Source organism: Mandrillus leucophaeus, unplaced genomic scaffold, assembly GCF_000951045.1.
Source record: "Mandrillus leucophaeus isolate KB7577 unplaced genomic scaffold, Mleu.le_1.0 Scaffold730, whole genome shotgun sequence".
Classification (NCBI taxonomy): domain Eukaryota; kingdom Metazoa; phylum Chordata; class Mammalia; order Primates; family Cercopithecidae; genus Mandrillus; species Mandrillus leucophaeus.
The window spans coordinates 2,016,831-2,022,819 of record NW_012107920.1 but is presented as its reverse complement, the minus strand read 5'-3'; the positions used below and the strand labels follow the sequence as shown (position 1 = coordinate 2,022,819).

The window sequence follows — 5,989 nt, the reverse complement described above, 5'->3', positions numbered from 1 at the left end:
AAATTAACATCTTGCAGCATCTTTTTGTATGCTTTGGTAGCATAGTCATTTGTCTGGGTTTTCAGCCTAGAAGCAGAAAAATTATCAATTTTATATGTTGTGACATAAAAATTATTTTCATTTGCTCATTTAAGTGTTTATTGATTTTTAGAATTAGAGATTCTAAATGGAGGTTTTTGTTAAATAGATCATAGATCACTCAGTCTACATTACTTATCTTTAAATTATTTTTTAATATTTTCTCAGTTTACACAAATCTTTATCTCAAGAAGAAAATCTGAAGGATCAGTTTAACTATGCCCTGAGTACATATGAAGAAGCTTTAAAAAACAGAGAGAACATTGTTTCCATCACTCAACAACAAAATGAGGAACTGGCTACTCAACTGCAACAAGCTCTGACAGAGCGAGCAAATATGGAATTACAACTTCAACATGCCATAGAGGCCTCCCAAGTAACCAATGAAAAAGTTCAAAAGTAAGTTAAATGATCTTTTAATACTTCAAACACATGAAACAAAACAAAACACTTTCTTTTGGGAACTAAACAGTACGTATTTATTGATCATATTAATAGTTTAAGACAAAAGTAGAATTAACCCAGTAAACTTTTTTAGATTGGATACCAGATGCCATATTTGGGGTCAAAAAAGTCATTTTCTTGGGAACTAATGTTACCATGTAGGGCAGACCATTTTTATTTAATAACTGATCATCAGTTCGTGGAGGCCATACTATTTAAATCATTTCACAGTCCCAAGTTAATAGGCAAAGTTATTAGCAAGGGGAAGAGGCAGTCAAGTTACCACCTCAACTCATTCAGCTTTTCAATAATCCTGCTTGAGTTGAGATCATCTGTGACATTGCAGTCTGAGACTTGTAGATGCATAAAAACCAGTAGGGTGAAATTAATTTTCTTGTGTTGCTCTTCTGAAGTATTCAATACTGCTTTTCACAGTGCATAATTATATGTGTTTATTTTGAATGATCTTTGCATTTTTATTAAAATTTAAATTAAGCTGCATAATCTGTCAGTCCTTTTGACAGCTAGCAAAATGTTAACAAATAGCTTACCAGGCAAAGAAGTCACTTGTTAATTTATTGGACTTGAACATTGTAGCAGAATTTTCTGAGACACCTTTAATGTAATAGAACCACTGTAATAGAATACATAGAATACATGTAATAGAATATATTTTAACCTTCTTTATGTATTGTTAACAGCATTACAGCATTCACATAGCTAGTCACCTTCAATTTCAAAGATATACCTTTTTACTTAACAATTATTTTGTCAGTTTTACACTATGAAGCAGTGCTCACATCAAGGTTTCTTACTTCCCAATACTTCTTATTTGAAAATGTCATCTCGACCATTTCCTCAATATCCCCAAAGTTATATTTTGATTAATAGCCAAAGTTATGTAAGTCAGTAGTTTTAAAATAGACCATTTTAAAACAGTTTAGAATTTGTGCATTTTAATCTTTACTACCAGTGTACCTTGAAACGTTTGATTTGTGTAGGTATTATATATATTTGTAAGTTTAAAGATTGGGTTTGTATTCAGCCATAAACTATATCTAGTTATTCACAATGTACATTATATTCTAAGAACACGATGATGTATAGGTAGATCTCATTTCATTGTAAATCACAATCAGTAACTTTTGACAGGATCTGATTTGGCTCTGTTTGCTTAAAGTCTACAAATAAATACAAATTTCAAAGGTTTCTTTATATGTAATCCTTCAATTTCTATACATGACCAAAATTCCCTAAAACAGTCATTCCCACAGACCAATTTGATTTTCAAAAAATCTTTGGATGTGTTATTAACCTTTTATTTTTTAGATCTCATCAACTATCATCATCATTTCATTAAAAAAATTTTTTTTATACACCCAAAAGTAGAAATAGCATTGTCTCAGATAATGTTTTAAATTAAATAACTTTACTGAATGGCCAAGATGACTGAATAGGAACAGCTCTAGTCTGCTGCTCCCAGCATGATCGACACAGAAGATGGGTGATTTCTGTATTTCCAACTGAGGTACCTGGTTCATCTCATTGGGACTGGTTAGACAGTGCATGCAGCCCACAGAGGGCAAGCCAAAGCAGGGCAGGGCATCACCTCACCCAGGAAGCACAAGGGATCGGGGATTTCTTTTTCCTAGCCATGGGAAGCTATGATAGACTGTACCTGGAAAATCGGTACAGTCCCACCCAAATACTGTGCTTTTCCCACAGTCTTACCAACCAGCAGACCAGGAGATTCTCTCCTGTGCCTGCCTTGCTGGGTCCCACACCCATGAAGCATGACTCACTGCGAGCATGGCAGTCTGAGATCCACCTGTGAGGCTGCAGCCTAGTGGGGGCAGGGGCATCTGGCATCTGCCATTGCTGAGGCTTCAAGGTAAACAAAGTGGCCAGGAAGCTTGAACTGGGTAGAGCCCACCGCAGCTCAGCAAGGCTTACTACCTCTATAGACTCCATCTCTGAGGGCAGGGCATAGCTGAACAAAAGGCAGTGGACAACTTCTGCAGACTTAAATGTCCCAGTCTGACAGCTCTGAAGAGAGAAGTGGTTCTCCCAGCATGGCATTTGAGCTCTGAGAATGGACAGACTGCCTCCTCAAGTGGGTCCCTGACACCCCTGTAGTCTAACTGGGAGACATGTCCCAGTAGGGGCCAGCAGACACCTCATGCAGAAGCTTCCAGGGGAAGGATCAGGCAGCAATATTTGCTGTTCAGCAGCTTCTGCTGGTGATGCCCAGGCAAACAGGCTCTGGAGTGGACCTCCAGCAAACTCCAACGGACCTGCAGCTGAGGGACCTGAATGTTAGAAGAAAAACTAACAAACAGAAAGGAATAGCATCAACATCAACAAAAAGGACATCCACACCAAAACCTCACCTGTAGGTCACAAAAATCACAGACCAAAGGTAGATAAAACCACAAACAGGGGGAAAAAGCAGTGCAGAAAAGCTCAAAATTCAAAAAATCAGAGCACCTCTCCCCCTCCAAAGGAACGCAGCTCCTCACCAGCAACAGAACAAAGCTGGATGGAGAATGAATTTGACGAGCTGACAGAAGGCGGCTTCAGAAGGTTGGTAATAACAAAATTCTCTGAGCTAAAGGAGCATGTTCAAACCCATCACAAGGAAGCTAAAAGCCTTGAAAAAAAGTTAGAAGAATGGCCAACTAGAATAAACAGTGTAGAGAAGACCTTAAAGGACCTGATGAAACTGAAAACCATGGCACGAGAACTTCATGACACATGCACAAGCTTTAGTAGGCGATTCGATCAAGAGCAAGAAAGGATATCAGTGATTGAAGATCAAATTAATTAAATAAAGTGAGATGACAAGATTAGAGAAAAGTAAAAAGAAACAAAAAAAGCCTCCAAGAAATATGGGACTATGTGAAAAGACCAAATCTACGTTTGATTGGTGTACCTGAAAGTGACAGGCAGAATAAAACTGAGTTGGAGAATACTCTTCAGGATATTATCCAGGAGAACTTCCCCAACCTAGCAAGGCATGTCAACATTCAAATTCAGGAAATATAAAGAACACCACAAAGATACTCCTTGAGAAGAGCAAACCCAAGAAACATAATTGTCAAATTCACCAAGGTTGAAATGAAGGAATAAATGTTAAGGGCAGCCATGAAGGTTGGGTTACACGCAAAGGGAAGCCGACTTTCAGCTGATCTCTCAGAGGAAACCCTACAAGCCAGAAGAGAGTGGGGGCCAATATTCAACATTCTTAAGGAAAAGAATTTTCAACCCAGAATTTCATATCCAGACAAACTAAGCTTCATAAGTGAAGGAGAAATAAAATCCATTACAGAAAAGGAAATGCTCTGAGATTTTGTCACCACCAGGCGTGCCTTACAAGAGCTCCTGAAGGAAGCACTAAACATGGAAAGGAACAATTGGTACAAGCCACTGCAAAAACATGCCAAATTGTAAAGACCACCGATGCTATGAAGAAACTGTATCAATTAATAGGCAAATTAACCAGCTAACATCATAATGACAGGATCAAATTCACATATAACAATATTAAATGTAAATAGGCTAAATGATCCAATTAAAAGACCCAGACTGGCAAATTGGATAGTCAAGACCCATCAGTGTGCTGTATTCAGGAGACCCATCTCACATGCAGAGACACAAATAGGCTCAAAATAAAGGAATGGAGGAAGATCTACCAAGCAAATGGAAAATTAAAAAAAAAGCAGAGTTTGCAATCCTTGTTTCTGATAAAACAGACTTTAAACCAACAAAGATCAAAAGAGACAAAGAGGGCCATTATGTAGTGGTAAAGGGATCACTTCAACAAGAAGAGCTAACTGTCCTAAATATATATGCACCCAATACAGGAGCACCCAGATTCGTTACAGGAGCACCCAGCTTCATAAAGCAAGTCGTTAGAGACCTAAAAAGAGACTTAGACTCCCACACAATGATAATGGGAGACTTTAACACCCCACTGTCAATATTAGACAGATCAATGAGAGAGGAGGTTAACAAGGATATCCAGGACTTGAACTCAGCTCAGCACCAAGCAGACCTAGTAGACATCTACAGAACTCCCCCGCTACAAAAAAATCAACAGAATATACATTTTCCTCAGCACCACATTGCACCTATTCTAAAATTGACCACATAATTGGAAGTAAAGCACTCCTCAGCAAATGTCAAAGAACAGAAATCACAGCAAACTGTCTCTCAGACCACAGTGCAATCAAATTAGAACTCAGGATTAAGAAACTCACTCAAACTGCACAACTACATGGAAACCGAACAACCTGCTTCTGAATGACTACTAGGTAAATAATGAACTGAAGGCAGACAAAGATGTTCTTTGAAACCAATGAGAACAAAGACACAATGTACCAGAATCTCTGGGACACATGTAAAGCAGTGTATAGAGGGAAATTTATAGCACTAACTGTCCACAATACAAAGCAAGAAAGATCTAAAATTGACACCCTAACATCACAATTAAAAGAACTAGAGAAGCAAAAGCAAACAAATTCAAAAGTTAGCACAAGGTAAGAAATAACTAAGATCAGAGTAGAACTGAAGAAGATAGAGACACAAAAAACACTCCAAAAAATAAATGAATCCAGGAACTAGTGTTTTGAAAAGATCAACAAAATTGATAGAACACTAGCCAGACTAATAAAGAAGAAGAGAGGGAAGAATCAAATAGCTGCAATTAAAAATGATAAAGGGGATATCACCACTGATCCCACAAAAATACAAACTACCATCAGAGAATACTATAAACACCTCTATGCAAATAAACTAGAAAATCTGGAAAAAATGGATAAATTCCTGGACACATACACCCTCCCTAGACTAACCCAGGAGGAAGTTGGTTCTCTAAATAGACTAATAACAGGCTCTGAAATTGAGGCAATAATTAATAGCCAACCACCAAAAAGAGTCCAGAACCAGACAGATTCACAGCCGAATTCTACCAGAGGTACAAAGAGGAGCTGGTACCATTCCTTCTGAAACTATTCCAGTCAATAGAAAAAGAGGGAATCCTCCCGAACTCATTTTATGAGGCCAGCATCATCGTTATACGAAAGCCAGGCGGAGACACAACAAAAAGAAAAAGAGAATTTCAGACCAATATCCCTGGTGAACATCGCTGTGAAAATCCTCAGTAAAATACTGGCAAACTGAATCCAGCAGCACGTCAAAAAGCTTATCTACCACGATCAAGTCAGCTTCATCCCTGGGACACAAGGATGGTTCAACTTATGCACATCAATAAATATAATCCATCACATAAACAGAACTAATGACAGAAACCACATGATTATCTCGTTAAATGCAGAAAAGGCCTTTGGCAAAATTCAGCAGCCTTTATGCTAAAACTTCTCAATAAACTCGGTATTGACGGAACGTATCTCAAAATAATAAGAGCTATTTATGACAAACCCACAGCCAATATCATACTGAATGGGCA

General features: G+C 38.0%; 1 long non-coding RNA gene across 1 annotated transcript in view; it reads left to right on the top strand.

Annotated features, from left to right (window-relative positions):
• Nucleotides 1-243: 243 nt before the first annotated feature.
• LOC105528759 overlaps nt 244-5,989 on the top strand; it is a 65,036-nt gene continuing 59,290 nt past the window's right edge. Inside the window, exon 1 of the long non-coding RNA XR_001004402.1 lies at nt 244-477. This is a non-coding gene — a long non-coding RNA (uncharacterized LOC105528759). The remainder of the gene's footprint in view (nt 478-5,989) is intronic.